This window comes from Ovis canadensis, chromosome 19, assembly GCF_042477335.2.
Source record: "Ovis canadensis isolate MfBH-ARS-UI-01 breed Bighorn chromosome 19, ARS-UI_OviCan_v2, whole genome shotgun sequence".
NCBI classification, from domain to species: Eukaryota; Metazoa; Chordata; class Mammalia; order Artiodactyla; family Bovidae; genus Ovis; species Ovis canadensis.
The window spans coordinates 55,213,646-55,237,684 of NC_091263.1; the positions used below are offsets into that span (position 1 = coordinate 55,213,646).

At 41.0% G+C, this 24,039-nt stretch overlaps 1 protein-coding gene across 16 annotated transcripts in view; it reads left to right on the forward strand.

The window, feature by feature from the left end:
- FHIT (fragile histidine triad diadenosine triphosphatase) overlaps positions 1 to 24,039 on the forward strand; it is a 1,561,686-nt gene that overhangs the window by 386,752 nt on the left and 1,150,895 nt on the right. The window lies entirely within an intron of this gene.

Genomic DNA, 24,039 nt, shown 5'->3' on the forward strand with positions numbered 1-24,039 from the left:
CACATATATCATGTAAAGAAATTGTGATATTAGATTTTGATTGTAAACACTTGTTTGGGATGACAAATGGTACCTGCCAGATTAGAAATTTCATAGCAGCAAACTACAGCTTAGCTTTGTTTCTTATGCATCTTAGAAATTTATCTAAATTTCAAAAAGGGATTTGCTGGTGACAAACACTTTATGAAATGGGAAGTACTCATTACCCAGGTCACATTTCTTTCTGCTGGCAAATTATGTTGAGAATACAGAGCTTTTTATGTAGTGCTTTTACCTTGAAAATATTTTAAAGCTACTAGCCTATCAAGCTTCACCACATCTTTATGGGGTCAGTCAATATGAATTTCACCTTTCCCATCCTGTGGGTCGCTTTTAGGGACCTGCAGGTGCCGAGACCATCAGACAGAGCCTGCTTAGAGTGTTTGTATACTTCAAGACAACATTCATGCAGAGAGAGTTGTAAATCCATCTGTAGAAGAAGTTAGGCCTTTGTGAGAGAACACACACAGCAACAAAGGAACTTGTTGAAAGACACAAGACTACAAAGCAAATCCACGGCTCCCTGGGGCTGCTGTGAGTACTTGCTTTTACAAGGCTGTTACTAAATATTTTCCTGACAGAACTGAAAACAACCTGCCAGATTTTACATGTGTTTCTTTGGAGAAAGCCATAGGTGGTTATCAGAAAAGAAAAAAACATTCAGTGGTTTCAAATCTTTCTTCCCACTAGAATAATCATCTAGAGGGAAAAAATCATTGTATTCTTGGTGTGTTCTGATTCACTTACTTCAGTTCTGTTCTGTGGATTTCTTTGTGAAGGTGTTGGGGTCTCTGTCTCTCTCTGACCTTTTTTTCTCTCTCTCTCTCCCCCCTTTTCATTCCCTCCAAAATCAGACCAAACAACAAACAAACACACAAACAAAACCCCCCAAGTTTGTTGGCTCTCTGTTCTACTACTTTCTCATGCACTTGGAGACCTTGAAGCTCAAACCTGAGAAAGTATGAGTTATAGACATGTTTCAGGAGTGTCTGATGCACAGGAAGGTAAATAATAAATAATCTTTATTTTTCAAAGGGGAACAACTTAAGCATCTTTGCCTACACACTCAAAGGAGAAACTCTTCTGGACTTTGGTGAATTGTTGCCAGTCCTTGGTTATATATACTACCCTATAATTCAGAGTTTCTTGAAGGAGTTAAACAATTTTAAGGCCACCATAAATTTTATTATAATTTCCTGATATCTATTACTTGGGCTCTCAGGGTGATCATCAAATTTGTATTCTCTTTGAATCATTCTAAATGAGAATTTGTCTCCAAAAATGATTATTTTTTGGTGTGTTTTCAAAAGGAAAATTGGTGCTATGGGCTAACAACTGTGGAAAATGATTTTTGAGTATAGCATGGGATTATTTCTGAGATGTACTTTTGGTGTTCAAAAACCTCAGAAACCTGGAAGCAAAACTGACCAGCTTATAAAATGCAAACAGGGACATATCTTTGATTCTTCAGAATTTTTCTTTGTAGAAGAATTAAAGACAAAAGGAAAGAAGGGAAGAAGAGAGAAGGGCAAAGAAAGATATGCACACTAATGTGAAATATTTGATTGCCCTTTCTCCAAGTTGTTGCTTAGAAAGTATCTATTTATTGCAGTCAAAGTCAAGTGATATTACACTGAGTTACAGTTTTATAGACCCCAGAGCTGGACAATTCTAGTTAAAAAATTAGCTTCTTGCCTTCCTATTACAAGTTTTTAATATCTGTTGAGTTGCTTATGGGGTATACAAATATTTTTTGCAACAGGTGCTTATGAGAGAGAGAAACAACTGACAGTATTTCCTTATAGCAGGGAATTCATACAACAAACAAAGCAAAGCAGACAGTATGTCAAATTAAAGCCCATTTCATGAGTGCGTGACCCTTAGGGGCATACAGTAGATAAAACATACAGTCCTTTGCAACATGATTTTGTAAATTGTGTTTGCCTGGTTATACTGCAAGAGATTTTTTTTCCTAATCATTTCAAGTCCTTTGTATTTGCTTTAGCATAATCCTTTTAAAAGACACAGAAGGATATTTAGAGTCCTGAATTACACATTAAATGTATAACCATTCCTGGACACCTTCCTAATTCATATAGAGCTGTTTCAAAACAGGATGAAATTTTGAAAATATTGTGATCTAAAATATTCAGTATTTCAAAAAATGGTAAGGTTTAGTGCTGAGAACATTGTGATGAAACAGCGTTTAGACTACTAATGACATTATGGGTAGGTGAATTCCTTTTGCTGGATAGTTTGACAGCATAGAGTCTGATCAAAAGAGATAATCCTCTGAGATAAGAATTCTAGGGGAGTTTCCTCAGGTAGTAATGTGACAGAAGTAGAACAGAATATTCATTACAGTGGCATTATAATGCTATCTATAATTTCATTGTGAAGCCAGTGATAAAATATGTAAAATGGTTATGATGTAATTCATTAAAGTAGTTCTGATACAGTGTGAAAAAAGAAAATACAGAATGGCAGGAATGCAAGATTTACATTCTTGCAGATATGCAAGAATAGGCAGGTATATGAATAAGGGCAAGAAGACAAGAATCCCAAATGGAAATTGTAAACAGGTTTACAAAGGAGTTTATTGCTTTTAAAAAAATATTATTAGCATTACTCTTGTGTCATCTTTTTAGATAATTACAGTTGGTGCTTCCTATCCATAGGTTCCACATTTCAGATTTAAGAAATTTTGGATCAAAAATACTTGAAAAAAAATTCCAGAAAGCAAAACTTGAATTTATTGTATTGGCAACATTTACTTTGTATTTACAACTGTTTATGCAGCATTTACATTGTATTAAGTATTATAAGTATGATTCCCCTGGTGGCTCAGTGGTAAAGAATCCGCCTACCAGTGCAGGAGACACAGCAGACACGGGTTCAATCCCTGGGTTGGGAAGATCCCCTGGAGAAGGAAATGGCAACCCACTCCAGTAGTCTTGCTTGGGAAGTCCTATGGACGAAGAAGCTTGATGGGCTACACAGTCATGGGGTCGCAAAAGAGTCAGACACAACCTAACAACTAAAACAACAACAAGGTATTATTAGTAATCTAGAGGTGATTTAAAGTTACAAGAGGATGTACATAGGTTACATGGGCTTCCTTGGTGTCTCAATGGTAAAGAATTCGATGCCGGTGAAGATGATGCAGGAGACCTGGGTTCAGTCTCTGAGTTGGGACGATCTTCTGGAGGAGGGAATGGCTACCCACTCCAGTATTCTTGCCTGGAGAATCCAGATTTATGGACAGAGGAGCCTGGTGAGCTATACTACATGGAGTCAGTAGCAAGGAGTTGGACACAACTGAGCGACTAAGCACACACACACAGGTTATATACAAATACTCCACTATTTTGTAAAAAGGACTTCAGCATTTGTGGATTTTGGTGTCTGTGGGGGATTCTGGAGCCAATCTCCCAAGGATACCCAAGGACAGCTGTATATAAAAGTAAGCTGATACACGTATGAATTAATAATACTCCAAAACCACGTTGACAGTGTTCAGGGCATCACCGTAACAGGCTGCGTCTACCTTTGGCAGTTCTCTTGGGGGCCACTCATTGGCTATGGTCCACAGTCTAATCCGTGGAAGATTCTTCTCAGGATGGACTCACATTACTCAAGCTGTGCAGCTGAATGCTAGCCCGGAGTGCCCCACTATGATTTACAATGAGCTATTGAATCATTGCACAGAATGTTGGGTCAGTACAACCAGTGCTTTCCGTCCTCTGTGAAGGCTTGAAGAAGCAATGCAGGGAGTCAGAGCATCAGAAAATGGCCTGTTTTGCATGAGAAGAGGGCAAAAGGAGTTGAATGGTGTGACTATGTTTTAACTATAACATGACTGTCACTCTTTAGATAGTGTGATACCAGGGTCTCACAATGAGGTTGGTGGAGGAGTGAAACATAATTTTCCTTCTACCTTACTGAGTTCTTAGCCGAGATCCTTGTAACCAAAGACAAACTGACACAAGAGAAAAGCAAACAGAAGTTTATTAACATGTAGACCTTATCTTTCCATGGGAGATATGCAAGGGAAGATGAGTGACTCCCAAGATAGCTTGAGATTCAGACTTTATTTCCCTTTCTTGATAGGGAAAGAGTGGAGAGTGGGGTAGAGATGTAGACCTCTTAAGGGAGAGTAAACGATTTTTAGCAAAGATGAGTGGGCACTTAGTAGAGTAGCTAGGAGGTATGATGATTTGTGACTAAGATTGGGTGTGTTGTGGACTTTTTGTCTCCTTACCTGTGGCGAGTCAGTCTCCCCTGGTTGAAGAAACTGCCAGGGAGGGAATATTGAGCTTCTTTTGGATAATTTGCATTTAGGCAGATAAGGGGAGTTTGGAGAAAGTCTCTCCCTGCATTTGCTATTTTTCAAGTGCCTACAGCTCAAAATAATCAATAAACCAAAATGGCACATTTTGTAGTAGCATGTTCCTTTATCTTTCAGTGGTCTTGCTAGAAGACCTGAAACTCCATCACCTTAGCTGCCTAGAGCCTCCTCTATACTCCACGTTAGGGTTGCCCTTCTCCCGATGTAAGAATACCAAATGGCCATTAACTGAAGACTTCTTTTCCCTAGACAGTACTTAAGTGTCCCCTGCCAACATTTGTTTTTGTAGCTTTTCCTTGGCTGTTTCCATGGCTGACCATTCCACCCCCACCCCCACTGCCCTCTGCATTAAATAGGTTAATATCTTCTACCAGTTGAAAGTCAAGTTCTACTTACCTGTTTTCTTCCAGATGATGAAATGTCTCTGTATTGATCCACTGCATATGTAACAGCAGTACTAATTTTCTAAGTTCTTGTGGGAGTGTACTTTACTGCTGCTCACATATATTGAAAACAGCAGGTGACAGAGTTGAGGAGCCAGTAGAATTTAAATATCAGATCAAAGAGGAACATGGGGACTGAGATAAGTCAACAGAAAATTAACTCCAAGTGCCCATTTTATTTACTATAAGTCTAGTAAAATGCTTTGTTGCTCAGTCGTGTCCGACTCTTTGGAGCCCTGCCAGGCTCCTCTGTCCATGGAATTTTCCAGGGAACAATGGTGGAGTGGGTTGCCATTTCCTCCTCCAGGGGATCTTGACTCAGGGACTGAACCGGTGTCTCTTGGGTTTCCTGCATTGGCAGGCAGATTCTTTACCACTAGCGCCACCTGGGAACCCCTATAAGAAACATACAAAGCATAAAACCAAAGTTGCTTCATTTCATCTTGTCAGAGCCCATGCTGAATAGGAGGGTTAGGTACTGGGGGCCCTTTGGGACCTTCAGACAAGATACCAAGAAAGGACAGTTCCTCTTTATTGATGTAAGATGTAAGCATTTGAAGTCATATCAACTCCTATAATAGGAGGATTGAGACTGCTTTCAGTAATGGCAGCCTTTGCTTCAACACTGACTCCTATATCTTTAAACTGTCTCTTCTTTTCAGAGAACTCTCTTTCCTGTCTGGAAGAGTGGTCAGTTGAGCCTCAGCAACCATATTTACTCACCATATGGTTCCCTGGCCAAAATTCTTTCCATTAGAGTTGGATACTTAATCCAAGCTTGCCCCACCAAGGACTCTCTTCCTGGAATTTGAGATTCATAGATAGGCAGTGATTTTCTGTGTGGCTGGAACTGTGACAGGTAAACCTGAGATCTGTGGATGGCTTTATTTCTCTCTGAGGAATGAGGAGTGGAGAAACAAGAGGACTATATTTCCTAGGTTCCATTCTCTGGCATTACGGAAGTGGCTGTATCTCTGCCTCTGAGTCCTTGCGACCCTCTTTGTGTCCTTCTAATAACTTCTCTCCTTCCATTTTGTCCTAGTTTCTGTTACTTGGAACAAAGAGACTTAGCAATACATTCCCACTGCAAACTAGCGGCACAAGAATAATATTCCTCAAAAATCAGAAGAGTTGATGTTATACAGGGGGTTGAAAGATTTAGGTGACATATATAACATCTTCAAATTTGGTGTTTTAAGGATATTTTTAAATCTCTGATAGAACTTTGCAGATCCTTCTGTTGAGTTGTCTGAAGCATTCCTTAGATAAGGGACCACTCTAAGGTTAGTTCCTTGGGAACTGGTTAACTAGGGAAATCTCTTTAAAATGACAAAAACTGGACTTTAGTACAATGTTTAAAGGCCAAAGACTGAGACAATCTAAAATTAAAATAAGTTTCTCAGAAGGCGCCTCTTCTTCCTGTTGAGGCCCTGCCTGCTCCCAAACACACAAATGCTCAAAGATACTGGGGGCTGAGATGGGCCTTTGGATTTCTATTTGATGTTATATTGCATATTAAATGACTGGCTCTGGGGCTTTGCTTTGAGAATAGTCACCAAATGACTATTTGTGTCTTTAGACTCTCAAATTCTATTTGCAAATCAAATTCAAAGAGGTTTGATTTGAGGAGCTAACATGGGAGATAATGTCTGTATGAAAACGTTTAGCTAAAATTTATCACCATATCCTCGTCAAAGACCATTTACTACTCACTGAGAAACATTACAAAGAAAATAAATTGTCATTGAACCCCACCCTCGGACTGATTGGGAAATGTCATTTATTTCTAGGAAAAAGGGAACACTGGTTGCAAGAGAAAGGGCTTCTCAAGGCTCTCTTATTGGTTGTTTTGAAGTGTTGAATTTAATAAGGCACAAGCAACTAGGAAGAGAATCGGGAGTGACAGGCGTAGAGCAGCGAGTGTAATATACAGCGAAAGTGGAGAATCCATCACGCCGGAACACTGTCTTGGTAGAAAAAGAAAGCACTGCTGTGTAAAATGGCTTAGCTTTGAAGGAATTCCAAGTCTTTATTTTTGGCCATTCAACTGTAGACTGGGGTTTCACAAGACTCATGTTGGGTTTAGAGGTTATGAAATACTGTTTTCCAAATGGAAATATATGGCTTGTAATCTCAAAGGAAAAGAAAGCAAAGAAAGAGCAATGCTTCTTGGCCAAGGCATCAATAATCCTTTTACTCTGAGATCTGTAATGATCACCCAAGGGCAGTAGCTCATTCTCCTGCTGCTTTTCCAACCTTCTTTATGTTTTTATTTAAAAACCTTTGATTCTATTAAGATATATCATAACAAGCTATGTCTTGATATGCACATAGATTTGTCCTTGAGAAAGGTAATGTAACACATAACTTATAAATTACCTGTACCATTTTTTTCATTTCTCCATGGTTTGGAATTTTTTGTTTGTTTGTTTTAGTGAAGACAGGCTATCTTATTCTGCAATAACAAATTCACCTCCAAAATCCCAGTGGCATAATATGAAGGAAGGCTTATCTCTTATTCAAGGTACATGTTCGACACAAGTTGTCAGGGGTCTCTGCTATTTGTAGTCATTCAGGGACCCAAACTGATAAAGCCACATCATGTGACCTTCTTAGGGAAGAAAAACTAGAGAATTAAACATGGACTTCAGAGAGTTCCCTGATGGTCTGGTGGTTAGGATTCAGCACTTTTCACTGCTGTGGCCTGGGTTCAACCCCTGGTCAGGGAATTGAGATCATGGCACATAGCCAAGATTTTAAAAGATAAATAAGTAAAATAAACATGGGGTTTTCTCTGACTTAACCCTGTAATGAAGTATGTTACTTTTTTCTCATACCCCATTGAGTACAGCTAGTCACATGGCCCTGCCAGCCACAAGCACCTGAGACGTGTAGGGATCTCTATGCTCAGGGCTGAGAAGAACTGGATGAAATTGGTAGAATCTATAATAATATCTACCATAGTTCAACTTTCTTAAGGCTTTGTTCCTCCATAAATTCAGCTCACAGCAATAGCCTCTCCCTTTGAAGATCTGTTAATGCTTGAGTCTACCTTCATTTGACCCTTAGCTTTCACTGTCTTTGATATGTAAATATACTAGTGAAGATGAATAAATATTTGTATTTTTATGACACGTCTTCTATGCATGATTATAAGTTCCTTGAAAATAGACAATATATAGTTTTTGTATCACCCATAATGCTTTGCATGCCCAGTAGGAGTGGAATGAATATAGTTTATGGGTGAAGCAAGTGTTCAAATGACAAGAAATGGATAAGAAACAAATTTGCTAACTTTATTTATTTCACCATGCATAGCAGTTTCCTAATGGGAGGAGGCGTTCATGTCAAGTTTTTTTTTTTTCTTTCGTTACAATTTTTTGTTGTTGTTGCTGTGGACCATTTAAAAAATCTTTGTTAAATCTGTTACAGTATTGCTGTCTGTTTATGTTTTGTTTTTTTGGCCAGGAGGCATGTGAGGTATTAGCTCCCTGAGCAGGGATTGAACTTGAATCCCCTGCATTGAAAGGTGAAGTCTTAACCACTGGACTGCCAGGGAAGTCCCTCATGTCAAATTAATTGACGGTCTTTATAATCTTTCTCTAGTCATTGAAAAGACTACTCTGGGCTCTTGTTGTTGAGGGCCATGAACACTTTGTGATAGAACACTTTTGGTATTCCTGGCTTTTGTTCAGCTAAGAAGAAAGGAAACAAAGGGAGGAAATCTGAAGAGAAAGGACCTTAGAGTTGAGGAAAAAGCTGTCAGTAGTCAAAGGGGAAGGAGGAAAATCACTGGAACCCAATTAAACCAGCAAGCATGAGAAGAGAGAGCATAATAATGTATGAGACTTGGTGCTTGCCTGCAGCCTCAGTGTTAAGATGAGACATGATCGTGGAGAAAGAATGAGGTGGATAAAGCAGCATGGGAGATGTTCCATCTGCAGGGTTGGTACTAGACAATACTTGAGAAAACCTCTGTGTTAGTGATCTATTGCTGACCATCAAATTAAGCTGAAGTGGAATTGTTTAAAACTGCAATAAATATTTAGTATTCCATTCTATTTCCATGGGTCAGAATTTGGGTCAGGCCTCAGTTAGTTCAGTTCAGTTGATCAATCATGTCTGACCTTTGCGACCCCATGGACTGCAGCATGCCAGGCCTCCCTGTCCATCACCAACTTCCAGAGCTTGCTCAAACTCATTTCTATTGAGTCAGCAATGCCATCCAACCATCTCATCCTCTGTCGTCCCCTTCTCCTCCTGCCTTCAATCTTTCCCAGCATCAGGGATTTTCCGATAAGTCAGTCTTTCACATCAGGTGGCCAAAGTATTGGAGCTTCAGCTTCAGCATCAGTCCTTCCAATGAATATTCAGGACTGATTTCCTTGAGGATTGCCTGTTTTTATCTCCTTGCAGTCCAAGGGACTCTCAAGAGTCTTCTCCAACACCACAGTTCAAAAACAACAGTTCTTCAGTGCTCTGTGTTCTTTATAGTCCAACTCTCACATCCATACATGACTGCTGGAAAAACCATAGCTTTGATTAGACACACCTTTGTTGGCCAAGTAATGTCTCTGCTTTTTAATATGCTGTCTAGGTTGGTCAGAGCTTTTTCCAAGGAGTAAGCATCTTTTAATTTCGTGGCTGCAGTCACCATCTGCAGTGATTTTGGAGCCCCCAAAGATAAAGTCAGCCACTCTTTCCACTGTTTCCCCATCTATTTGCCATGAAGTGATGCGACCAGATGCCATGATCTTCGTTTTCTGAATGTAGAACTTTAAGCCAACTTTTTCACTCTCCTCTTTCACTTTCATCAAGAGGCTCTTTAGTTCTTTGCTTTCTGCCATAAAGGTGGTGTCATCTGCATATCTGAAGTTATTGATATTTCTCCCGGCAATCTTGATTCCAGCTTGTGCTTCATCCAGCCCTGCATTTCTCATGATGTACTCTGCATATAAGTTAAATAAGCAGGGTGACAGTATACAGCCTTGACATATTCCTTTCCCGATTTGGAAACAGTCTATTGTTCCATGTTTGGTTCTAACCATTGCTTCTTGGCTTGCATTGCTTCTTGACTTGCAGGAGGCAGGTAAGGTGGTCTGGTATTGCCATCTCTTGAAGAATTTTCCACCGTTTGTTTTGATCCACACAGTTAAAGGCTTTGTCCTAGTCAATAAAGCAGAAGTAGCTGTTTTTCTGGAACTCTGTTACTTTTTCTATGATCCAGTGGATGTTGGCAATTTGATATCTGGTTACTTTGCCTTTCTAAATCCAACTTGAGCATCTGGAAGTTCTCGGTTCACATACTGGGACAGGCTTAGCTGAGTTGTTTTGTTTCTAGGTTTCATGTGTTGGCTGGTTCCACAGTCATCTGAAGGCTTGACTGGGTCTGGAGAATCCACTTCCAAAGTGTCTTACTCATATGCCTGGCGTGTTGGTGGTGGTTGACGGGAAGCCTCAGTTCCTTTCCTTGGGGGCTTCTCCACAGGCTGCTTGAATATCTTCATACTGTGGTGACTGGCTTCTTCCAGAGGTAGAACAAGGTTAAAGCTTTAATATCCCTTATCACTTAGCCTCAGAAGTAACACATCATCATTTCTGCAATATCCTATTAGTTACACAGGTCAACCCTAGTCCATATCAAAGACTAGCCAGAGGCAAAAATCACTGGGGGACATCTTTTAGGCTAGATGTCACCCCTTCCACATTTTGGTGAGGGAGAATCAGATTAAAAATAAATATCAGGCACATTCCTTCCAGAGACTGGAGAGGAGAAGTTATGAAAAAAGCAAGTCTGGGTGTATTTGTGGCAGAAATATGAGCCTTTGAGGACTGATGGCATGCATGTCTGACTCAGTCTTTCCAGCTGCACAGACTTACTCTCTCTTCCTTGTCTTTCACTTCCCTGAGTCACTTCTTAGCCACTGCCAAAAAAGGATGATTTTGAAAAATAAAAATATCTACAATTACATGAAAGAGAACTCTGATTTCCCTCCAAGTAAACCTCATCTATGGAAAATTAACTGCTCAGTCTATACTCCATTTCTCTTAGGAGCAGTGGAACTAGTTGGGAAGAATTAAGTATTTCTTAGGTTTTGTGAGTGAAAAAACATGATGGCCTCTCTTGGCCTCAACCATCTCACCTGTAAAATGGCAACAGTGATGCCTATCTCCCAGGGAGTCATGAGACTTAAGCGATATAATAGAGATGAACAACACGTCTAGTACAGAGCTTGAAACAGTGGTGCCTAATAAATGCTTGGTCTCGTCTCCATAGAGAGTCTCATAGAATCTCTCCATCCTTAGAGGAATAAAATACATTGTTGTTGCTGTTCAGTCGCTAAGTCATCTCTGACTCTTTGCAACCCCAGGGACTGCAGCATACCAGGCTTCCCTGTCCTTCACTCTCATTCAGAATTTGCTCAAATTCATGTCTATTGAGTCAGTGATGCCATCCAACCATCTCCTCCTCTGTTGCCCCCTTCTCCTTCAATCTTTCCCAGCTCCCTCAATCTTTCCCAGCATTGGGGTCTTTTCCAGTGAGTTGTATGAATGATTAAAACAAAAACTGAAAACCTCATAAAACCTCACAAGAGGTGAATTTAATTATATAAAAGTTAAAACAAACAAAGGCAGGGGCTTCCCTGGTGGTCCAGTGGCTAAGACTCCATGTTCCCAATGCAGGGGGCCCAGGTTCAATACTTCGTCAGGGAACTGGATCCTACATACCGCAACTAAAGTTGCCACCTGCTGCAATGAAGATCGAAGATCTAGTGTGCCACAACTAAGACCAGGTGCAGCCAAATAAATAAATATTTTTAAATAAAATAAAATAATTCATATTGGGTGTGCCTAGTAAATCATTGCATTTATCTAAAGAAGTACCTTATTTTTTTTCCTATGGAAGTTTCTACAATGGTGTAAATGTTTTATATGTATGCTGACCAGTATGGTGACCCCTGGTCTCCTATAGCTGCTAAGCACTTGAAATGCAGGTAATGAGACTGAGGATGGTGTTTTATTTAATTGTACTTTTTAAAATTTAAATAGTCTCCTATGATTAGTGCCTACCATATTAAACAGCACAAGGTAGAATGCCAAGGGCACATGATGACTCCCTCTACATCAGGCAAAAAAATAGAAAAATTTGGAGGGTTTTGACCAACAAATGTGTTTGCTTCTATATGCCATATTTATGTATTTATTTTGGGTGGTACTAATTTGAACAGTTGGTCTGTTGCTATTGAGAACTCCTTCTCAATGCCAATATGTAGATTTACCACCTATTTGGTTGTGAACTTGGGTGATTCAGAAGCCAAGCAGCATCTGCGTGGATTTAGATGTGAAGAGCTTTCTGGATGCACATAGAGCTGGATTCTTACTTGCATCTGTACTTTGTCCTAGTTTCCTTGGACTCAATAGAATCATTTAAGGTTTTACTATATTTTCACAGATTTTTTCCAAGTTGTATTAAAAAATATTGTTACACTTTAGGGCTATATATTGGGTGTCTGATGTTATCTGCTAATATCCATGAATAACAATGTTAGAAATCATATGTAAGTTAATGGAAATTATTTGCCTTATCATGCTCTTGAATAGGTTATTTTGATTGATATAGGATGAAACTGAATAACTGGTCCAAGACTGTGAAGTCAGGATGACTTATGCTTTAGCTTCACCTGCTATCAGCTCTCCATCCTGATACAAGTTCCACCTTTGTTCCTTGGATATGCCACATCATGCATGTTCTTCCTAAATCTCTGTTTTTTGTAATGCTTTGTTTTTTTTTTTTCCTGCTGATCCCTTCTTCTCTCCTTGATAAAGATACCCATTCCAAATCTCAGCCCTTCTTGAGAGCCTACCCACTCTTCTGAATTGAAAGAGAGCCCAGTGAAGTGAATAAAAGCATAGGCTCTGGAGTTAGACTACCTGTGTTAAAATCCCAGCTTCACCACTTACTATGATTTGGGTTTTTCACCTGCTTGTGCCTCAGCTTCCTCATTTGCAAAATGAGAATGGTTAGGATTCTACCTCATAGTCTTGTTGGAAGGATGAGTGAGACAAGTACTCAAAAGATGTTAGCTGTGATTTTATTCTGTGCTCCCTTATATTTCTTTTTATACTTTTTTCAGATTTATATAAAGATGATGCTATGTGTGCTGAGTCACTTTATTTATGTCTGACTCTGCGACCTATGGACTGTAGCCTTCCAGGTTCCTCTGTCCATGGAATTCTCCAGGCAAATACTGGAGTGGGTTGCCATGCCCTTGTCCAGGGGATCATCCTGACCCAGGGATCGAACCTGCATCTCCTGTGGCTCCTACATATGTTATGGCCCCTGTACCTTCTTGACTTCCCCGGTGGCTCAGGCAGTAAAGTGTCTGCCTACAATGTGGGAGACCTGGGTTCAATCCCTGGGTTGGGAAGATCCTTGGAGAAGGAAATGGCAACCCACTGCAGTACTCTTGTCTGTAAAATCCCATGGACGGAGGAGACTGGTAGGCTACAGTCCACAGGGTCGCAAAGAGTTGGACACGACTGAGCGACTTCACTTCACTTCACTTCACCTTCTCGACATTGTTGGGTCTGCATGTTTCCATCCTCCACTTCCATTATGAGGAATTAGAAGTAAAACACAGTATATATTTCACTATTGTATATTCAGCACCTCTTCCAGGGACCATCAGAGAAGAGGTACTCAATATATATTATTAAACAAATGGATGAAAATAGTGAATCCATTCATTCCACAGGTGTACACCTGTCAAGTGAAAGTGAAAGTCAGTCAGTCGTGTCCAACTCTTTGCAACCCCTTGGACCGAAAAATCCATGGAACTCTCCAGGCCAAAATACTGGAGTGGGTAGCCTTTCCTTTCTCCAGGGGATCTTCCTAATGCAAGGATCAAACCCAGGTCTCCTACATTGTAGTCGGATTCTTTACCAGCTGAGCCACAAAGGAAGCCCTGTACACCTGTCAAGTACTTAGCAAACCTGAGACTGATGAAGGAAAGCCTCCCTTTTTTTTTTTTTTTTTTTTGCTGCACTGAGTCTTCATTGCAGTGGCTTTTTTTGTGGAACACACTCTCTAGGTGCACAGACTCAGTTGTTGCAACTCACTCACTCTAGACCAGTGCTCAGTAGCTGTGGTACAAGGGCTTAGTTGCCCCTGGGCATGTGGGATCTTCCTGGACCAGGGATTGAACCTGTGTCCCCTGCATTGGCACGTGAATTCTTAACCACTGTATTGCCAGGGAAGTGTAGGCATACCTTTAGTATCTATTTTCTTTGACCCACTCTCTTCTAAGATATTTAAGGTACAGTGGTTTATTAGTTTTTCTATTGAGGCATAGCAGATTGCTGGAGAAGGAAATGGCAACCCACTCCAGTGTTCTTGCCTGGAGAATCCCAGGCACCGTGGAGCCTGGTGTGCTGCCGTCTATGGGGTCACACAGAGTCGGACATGACTGAAGTGACTTAGCAGCAGCAGCAGTAACATAGCACATTGTGTGAATTTAGTGGCTTAAACAGCATGTAGTTGTTATCCCTCTGTTTCTGTAGGTCAGAAGCCCAACATAGGTACAGTGGGCTAAAATCAAGGTGTCAGCTGGACCACATTCCTTTCTGGAGGCTTTAGGGAAAAATCTGCTTTCAAGCTCATTTGACTTGTTGACAGAATTCATTTCTTGTGGTTGTAGGACTGATATCCTTGCTGGCTGTTAGCTGGGGACCACCTTTAGCTCCTACAGGCTTCTCCCTTGGCCCTTACATCTCAGAACCATTAATAGCACATCTAATCTTTCCCATACTTGGAATCTCTCTAACTTGGGTGTGTGTGTGCTTAGTCATTCAGTCATGTTCAACTCTTTGTGACCCCTTGGATTGTAGCCCACCAGGCTCCTCTGTCCATAGGGATTCTCTATACTGGAGTGGTTTGCCATGCTCTCCTCCGGGGATCTTCCCAACCGGGGATCGAACCCAGGTCTCCCACATTGCAGGCAGATTGTTTACTGTCTGAGCCACCAGGGAGCCCCATTATGTGCTGTATTGCTTCTGCTTCCTCTTCTGCTACTTCTCTTTGACTGAATTTTCCACTTTCCACTCCGCTTTTAAAGCTTCATGGGACTACACTGGATAAAGTCAGGGTAATCTCCTAGTGTCAAAGCCAACTGACTAGTAACCTTAATTACATTTGAAAAATCCGTTCACAGCAGCACCTAGATTAAAGTTTGATTGAATCACCAGAGGCAAGAATCTTGCTGGAACATCTTTAGAATTCTGCCTGTCACAGTGCTCAATTAATGACTGAGCTGAAACTGTTAGAAACATTTACCATATTTTTATCTGGCTTTCACCTCAATGAGATCAGGGATTGTATTTGTTTTATTCACCAGTTTATGACCAGCACAGTGCCTATCTGATAATATTTGTTAAACACTGAACTGCCCCTGCCTGTGTATTTAGTCTTCTTTTTTAAAAAAACAAAAAACAAAAAACAAAACTAATTTGGTTGTAGGTTACCAAAATGATCAAATGAACTTTAAAAAAAAATTGTATTTGTTTTGTTTTTAACTTTGTGCTTTGGTCCTTAGGAACTCAGGGTTTACCACCTGATCCTTTATCTTCTTTTGTGTTTTGGTGTCATTTGACTTTTCCTCATAAAAGAAAATACGCTGGACCTATTTGGAGCTTAGGTATCATGATTATAAGAAGGTTGTAAGGGACTGCTGGACTATCAGTAATGCTGATTATGATGATGACAACAATAATGATGATGTTTTGGTCAAGGTAGCCCAGGCTGTTCAACCAAGGTGAACACTGGGTGACACTTGGCAATGTTTAGAGGCTTTTTCAGTTGTCACAGTTAAGGGAGACGGTACTACTAGGATCAATTTGGTGGAGGCCAAGGATATTGCTAGAAATCGTATAAGACACAGGACATCCCCCACAACAAACAATTGATATAGTATAAAATATCAGTAGTGTCCAAGCTGAGAACTGATTAGGTAAGCTAATTGCCTTAGTGAACAACATCAAATATCAATAACTTAACAGAAAAACTTAATTTCTTACTCCTTCAGAATCTATTACAAACATTTCTGGAGGGTGGCTCTCCTCTGAGGTTTGAGTAGGATCCATATTCCTTCCATCTTGTAGCTCTTACTTCTTCAACCAGTAGTCATCAGGGTTGTTGAGAAAGAGTAAAGGAGAGAACCTGAAAGACTTCTGTGGCTTCATCCATGAAGAGGTATGCATCATTTCTTCCGTATTCCATTAGTTAGAGCTCACTCACTTGAACCCACTCAACTGTATCAGAGCTGGTAAATGTGTTCTAGCTGTGTGCCTGATTGGCTACTAGTGCTTTCTAACAGAAAAGGATGATAATAATGGCAACAGTAGCAACATTAATTCCAATAATATCAAACATTTTAAAAGTTTTTCCATGTCAGGCATGTATAATATAATTTATCAGATGGTGTAACTCAGGCTTGAGTATGTTGAATACCTTGTGTGATTCATGCAAAATGTATGGGGAACCCAGAGGTGAACCCAAGCCTATCTCATTCCAAAGTACATGTGCTTAATCATCACTTGATACTCTAGTTAGAGCAGGAATTGAATGCTACTCTTACTTGGTTTTAATTTTTATGAAATTGGAACTATACCCATAAGTATGATAAATACAGGATGTTCAAGGCTTGTACGTAAAACTGAAACTGCTTAAAAAGTGTTTCCTAAAGAGCTGTTGAAATCCTTTTCAGGGAATATCAATATACAGATTGCTTTCCAAGTTTTTGTCAGGATCACAAAAGAATAGACAGGAAGAGATGAATATCATAGGTGAAGGCTATCGTAGTGCTTTTAAATCATCCTGTTGCACTTAGGCATTGCAGCCCATGATTATATATATTTCACATAAGTCTTCGGTAGTCCAGGGGGACTGCTGGCTGACGTAATGAACACTAGTAGGAATCTTGACAGCAAACTCTAAATGGTTTCAATGCTGTCGAGTTTCAAGAAAGTGAGCCTTCCTTGAAGTGAATGGCTATTTCTGTCTTATTTATGTAATTTATTCTTGTCCGGCTCACATTAATGGCAGGCCTTGTGTCATATGTAATAGTTATAATAAGGCACTCACCAAAGCTTCCTCTTAGGGGTAGAAGGTACTTTGGGTTTTACTCTCATGGAGTAAGAAGGAAGAGAGAATAGAAGCCCTTGCTTCACAAAGGCCACACTGGTAGACAGAGTGATGTGAGTGGGTAAGAGATGTGAACAGAGTTCAGAATTTTCCTTTAGAATAAAATTCAGCTGTTTCCTGGAATGTCCTAATTGACTTTGCGGGGTCTGAAAAGTTTTATTGTCATGGATCTACATGAAAGAGAGAACAGAAGCCCTCGCTTCAGAAAGGCCACCCTGGTTGACAAAGCAACGTGAGTGGGTAAAAGATGTGATCAGAGTTCAGAATCTTCCTTTGGAATAAAACTACAGCAGTTCCTGGAATGTTCTAATAGACTTTTCAGGGTCTGAAAGCTGGTCATAGATGTGGTGGTTCTCAATGCTGCTGCCTTCATTATCAACTTCTTTGAATGTAATAGCCCAAAATTCTCAGTGAATTCTCTGTTTTGTGCCATTTCAGTTGAACTTCTAATTTTATTGCTTAACAGTTTTTATTATTAAAAAAAATCCCGTTCTTTCTTATCTCTTCCTCTGTGGAACCCTGCCTTCCTCTCTATTGTCTTACAAGAGAGATATCTGACTCCTTAGCATGTGCTTTAACCTCAGTTGTGTAGAACCACAGAGCATGTTAGGAAGGACACTAATTTTTCCTTGTTGTCTAACTGAAAGAGTAAAAGGTATGGCCTGATCTTTAAAACCATCCTAAATACATTTTTTTCTGTTATTATTAGTGTATCGTAAGTCTGTTTTTCATATGTGTCTTTCAGTTGCTCAAAGCCCTCCCCCCGCCCCAAGATGATATCAGTACAATAGTAAATTACAACTGTCTAGGGCTTCCCTGATGGCTCAAAGGGTAAAAAATCTGCCTGTAGTCCAGGGGTTGCAGAAGACGCCGTTTCAATCCCTGCGTCAGGAAGATCCCCTGAAGTAGGAAACTGCAGCTCATTCCAGTGTCAACTGCAAATTGGCGCTTACCAAGAGCACTGCCAACAACTGAACAACAAAGACATTTACCATCTGCCTCTAAGGAAATTGAACCCTATGCTGCTATAGTTTTCTGTGAGTATGGTTTCAGTGTGTCTGCCCTCTGATGCCCTCTTGCAACACCTATTATCTTACTTGGGTTTCTCTTACCTTAGGTGTGGGGTATCTCTTCAAGGCTGCTCCAGCAAAGCACAGCTGCTGCTCCTTACCTTGGATGAGGGGTATCTCCTCCCGCCGCCCTTCCTGACCTTCAGCGTGGGATGGCTCCTCTAGGCCCTCCTGCGCCCACATAGCCACCACTCCTTGGATGTCAGGTTGCTCCTCCCGGCCACCGCCCTGGCCTTGGGCGTGGGGTTACTCCTCCCGGCCGCCGCCCCTGGCCTCGGCCATCACCCCTGACCTCGGACGCGGGGTAGCTCCTCTCAGCCGTTCCTGTGCCATCGCAGCCTGGCACTCTAAGCTGCTGCCCCTGACCTCGGACGTGGGGTAGCTCTCGGCCATGCATAGTGCGCCGGCTGCCGCCGCCTGCACTTAGTGCACTGGCCACCGTCAATCTAATCACACTAGGACCACAGCCTTGTCTAACTCAATGAAACTAAGCCATGCCCGCGGGGCAACCCAGGACGAGTGGATCAAGGTGGAGAGGTCTGACAGAATGTGGTCCACTGGAGAAGGGAATGGCAAACCACTTCAGTATTCTTGCCTTGAGAAACCCATGAACAGTATGAAAAGGCAAAATGATAGGATACTGAAAGAGGAACTCCCCAGGTCAGTAGGTACCCAATATGCTACTGGAGGTCAGTGGAGAAATAACTCTAGAAAGAATGAAGGGATGGAGCCAAAGCCAAAATGTAGGGATGGATACCCGCTGTGGATGTGATTGGTGATAGAAGCAAGGTCCGATGCTGTAAAGAGCAATATTGCATAGGAACCAGGAATGTCAGGTCCATGAATCAAGGCAAATTGGAAGTGGTCAAACAAGAGATGGCAAGAGTGAACGTCGGCATTCTAGGAATCAGCAAACTAAAATGGACTGGAATGGGTGAATTTAACTCAGATGACCATTATATCTACTACTATGGGCAGGAATCCCTCAGAAGAAATGGAGTAGCCATCATCGTCAACAAAAGAGTCCGAAATGCTTACTTGGATGCAATCTCAAAAACGACAGAATGATCTCTGTTCGTCTCCAAGGCAAACCATTCAATATCACGGTAATCCAAGTCTATGCCCCAACCAGTAACACTGAAGAAGCTGAAGTTGAATGGTTCTATGAAGACCTACAAGACCTTTTAGAAGTAACACCCAAAAAAGATGTCTTTTTCATTATAGGGGACTGGAATGCAAAAGTAGGAAGTCAAGAAACACCTGGAGTAACAGGCAAATTTGGCCTTGGAATGAGGAATGAAACAGGGCAAAGGCTAATAGAGAGTTTTGCCAAGAAAATGCACTGGTCATAGCAAACACCCTCTTCCAACAACACAAGAGAAGACTCTACACATGGACATCACCAGATGGTCAACACCAAAATCAGATTGATTATATTCTTTGCAGCAAAAGATGGAGAAGTTCTAAATAGTCAACAAAAACAAGACCAGGAGCTGACTGTGGCTTAGATCATGAACTCCTTATTACCAAATTCAGACTGAAATTGAAGAAAGTAGGGAAAACCGCTAGACCTTTCAGGTATGACCTAAATCAAATCCCTTATGATTATACAGTGGATGTGAGAAATAGATTTAAGGGCCTAGATCCGATAGATAGAGTGCCTGATGAACTATGGAATGAGGTTCGTGACATTGTAGAGGAGACAGGGGTCAAGTCCATCCCCACGGAAAAGAAATGCAAAAGAGCAAAATGGCTGTCTGGGGAGGCCTTACAAATAGCTGTGAAAAGAAGACAAGCGAAAAGCCAAGGAGAAAAGTTAAGATATAAGCATCTGAATGCAGAGTTCCAAAGAATAGCAAGAAGAGATAAGAAAGCCTTCTTCAGCGATCAATGCAAAGAAATAGAGGAAAGCAACAGAATGGGAAAGACTAGAGATCTCTTGAAGAAGATTAGAGATACCAAGGCAATATTTCATGCAAAGATGGGCTTGATAAAGGACAGAAATGGTCTGGACCTAACAGAAGCAGAAGATATTCAGAAGAGATGGCAAGAATACACCGAAGAACTGTACAAAAAAGATTTTCATGACCCGGATAATCATGATGCTGTGATCACTAATCTAGAGCCAGACATCCTGGAATGGGAAGTCAAGTGGGCCTTAGGAAGCATCACCATGAAAAAAGCTAGTGGAGGTGATAGAATTCCAGTGGAGCTATTTCAAATCCTGAAAGCGATGCTGTGAAAGTGCTGCACTGAATATGCCAGCACATTTGGAAAACTCAGCAGTGGCCACAGGACTGGAAAAGGTGAGTTTTCATTCCAATCCCAAAGAAAGGCAATGCCAAAGAATGCTCAAACTACCACACAATTGCACTCATCTCACGCACTAGTAAAGTAATGCTCAAATTCTCCAAGGCACGCTTCAGTAATATGTCAACTGTGAACTTCCTGATGTTCAAGCTGGATTTAGAAAAGGCAGAGGAACCAGAGATCAAATTGCCAACATCCGCTGGATCATGGAAAAAGCAAGAGAGTTCCAGAAAAACATCTATTACTGCTTTATTGACTATGTCAAAGCCTTTGATTGTGTGGATCACAATAAGCTGTGGAAATTTGTTCAAGAGATGGGAATACCAGACCACCTGACCTGCCTCTTGAGAAATCTGTATGCAGGCCAGGAAGCAACCGTTAGAACTGGACATGGAACAACAGACTGGTTCCAAATAGGAAAAGGAGTACATCAAGGCTGTCTACTGTCACCCTGCTTATTTAACTTATGTGCAGAGTACATCATGAGAAACGCTGGACTGGAAGAAACACAAGCTGGAATCAAGATTTCTGGGAGAAATATCAATAACCTCAGATATGCAGATGACACCACCCTTATGGCAGAAAGTGAAGAGGAACTAAAGAGCCTCCTGATGAAAGTGAAAGAGGGGAGTGAAAAAGTTGGCTTAAAGCTCAACATTCCGAAAATTAAGATCATGGCATCTGGTCCCATCACTTCATGGCTAATAGATGGAGAAACAGTGGAAACAGTGTCAGACTTTATTTTTTTGGGCTCCAAAATCACTGCAGATGGTGACTGCAGCCATGAAATTAAAAGACACTCCTTGCAAGAAAAGTTATGGCCAACCTAGAGAGCTTATTAGAAAGCATAGACATTACTTTGCCAACAAAGGTTCATGTAGTTAAGGCAATAGTTTTTCCAAGTAGTCATGTATGGATGTGAGAGTTGCATCATAAAGAAAGTTGAGCACCAAAGAATTGATGCTTTTGAACTGTGGTGCTGGAGAAGACTCTTGAGAGTCCCTTGGACTGCAAGAAGATCCAACCAGTCCATCCTAAAGGAGATCAGTCTGGAATGTTCATTGGAAGGACTAATGTTGAAGCTGAAACACCAATACTTTCGCCTCCTGATGCCAGGAGCTAGCTCATTTGAAAAGACCCTGATGCTGGGAAAGATTGAAAGCAAGAGGATAAGAGGATGACAGAGGATGGGATGGTTGGATGGCATCATGACTCAATGGACTTGAGTTTGGGTAAACTCTGGGAGTTGGTGATGGTCAGGGAGGCCTGGAGTGCTGTGGTCCATGGGGTCACAGAGAGTCGGACATGACTGAGTGACTGAACTGAACTAAACTGAACTGAGAAAAGGACATGGTCCTTGCCTTCATGGATCTTACAGTTTAGAAGAGAAGGAAGTTATTAACAAATTACTCACAAGTGATGAGTATTATTAAGGGAGAAGCATACCATACTGGTTTCAGAGTAGAGCTTAGGGATAACCTCTTCATTAAAATGGTATATAACCTCGGAAGCCGTGTTTGAGGAGGCTTCAGATGAATGAAGAGGATGTTCAGTATGCTGTACTGTTTTGGGCATGAGAAAGTGTGGTGGTGTCTCTGCACTGAAGGATGATGGCAGGGGGGCACACAGATCACAGAGAAGGCAGCATAGAGGGAGGTAAAGCTGGGGAGGCAGGCAGGGGCAGATCTTGGATGGCCTTGCAGATCTTGTAAGGTTTTGGGTTTATATCAAAAATGCGGTGATGGGTTATTGGAAATCTTTAGGTAAAGGAGGAACATGCAAATATTTGGATGTTTGGCTGCAGCAGGGAGAAGGCGTTAAACTGATGAACACTGGAAGCTGAGAGCTGAGTTGAGGTCTTGCATTAGGGTTGTTATTTGGCTATTCCAGGAATCAGCAAGTCAGCTCTTGTTTTCCTTTATCTGTGCCTTTTGTCATTTTAAAGACAGTAGCTCTATTACCATGCATCCCATCTCTGTCAACTCTGAAGCAAACTTGTCTGTCTTGAAGGCATCACCATTTCAGGTGATGACCTCTGAACCTTTTCCAGTGTGGTTGTTGGGGTCCGATAGGCTACCCCCAAATGTGCCTCGATGGCACATAAATTATTTTGAATTAAAGTTACTTACAAAAGTTACTTACTTAAGAAAGTTACTTAAGCAGGAAATAAATATTTCATGTAAAAGGTGCACTTTCTACATCTGGAGGTAGAAGGATACCCTTATTACCCAAGACAGGGAATTTGGGGCTGAGAAGCCTATGTAAGCAATCTTTGTTACTTCTTTAATTTACTACCCCAAGCCCAAACTCTGTTTAGATTCTTCAGTGATTGAGCATGCAAAGTCTGAAATTCTTTGCCCTGTCAATTCCTTATAAAGTTGCTGTTTCTTTTTCTAAAAAGTATAAAGGTTGCCTGCTTTGGCCACTTGTTTGGTCTCATTTCTCTGGGACCTCCATATGCACGAATCAAAATTTGTTTTTCTCCTATTAATCTGTTTTGTGCAAATTTTTATTATTAGTCCAGTCACAACAGCTGGAGAAATACAAAGTGGAGATATTTCCCCTGTGTTTCCCTGCCCACCTCCATGTGTGTGCTAAATCGCTTCAGTCGTGCCCAACTCTTTGCAACCCATGGACTGTAGCCTCCAGGCTCCTCTGCCCATGGGATTCTCCTGGCAATAATATTGGAGTGGGTTGCCATTTCCTACTCCAGGGAATCTTCCTGACCCAGGGATCGAACCCTTGTCTCTTGTGTCTCCTGAATTGACAGGCACGTTCTTTACCACTAGCGCCACTTGGGAAGCCCTCTGAGCTAACAGAGAAGCCCGCCCACCTCCATACCGTCTGCCAAAATAAATGTTGAGAACAATGTCCTGTTTCTTTTCGTCAAATAACTCTGACACACCATCATGATTACAACTTAATTTCACTCATCTAAGCAGAGGTGATGCATTTTCCTCCTAAATAATAAGCCTCTTTAAGTTTATGCCCTCACATTCCCTAGCAGGATGTTTACATGATTCTTTGCCTCTCTTGCTTATTTTTATTTCTTTTTGTTTGATTTCATTTGCTAGCTCATTCATCTTGTCAGTCTTATAAGAAGAGTTCCTTAGGGCTGGAGAGAGGAGAACATATATCCCTTTAGGCTGTGGAAGATACACTACTGAGTACCAGGACTTTAAAGGGTGCCACAGGGATAAAACAATAAATGTAGTTACTTTTGCTCCATAACAGATGGAAATTGATGTTAGGGTGATGCGTGGGTTATAAATACTTTCAGTTACAAGTAACAAAATACTGAAGTGATAGTAAGGTAATCTATGATATTTATGTGTTTAAAAGAATACAGGAGGTAGAGGGTCATAGGGTTGATTTGGTAGCCCAGTGATGTCACTAAGGAGCCAGTCTCTTTCATCCTCAGAATCTTTCATCTTTTAGCTTTTTGCCTCATTGTCAAAAGATGGCTGCCATAGCTCCAAACATAAAATTTTTACATGACCATTTCCAAAAAAATAAAGAAGAGGCGGGTAAAAAGAATCTCTCTCCTTATGCAACTCTGGCTTTTTATCCAGAATGAAGATCTTTCAGGGCAACTCCAGTTTATTTCCTCTCATTGGTTAGAGTTAGGTC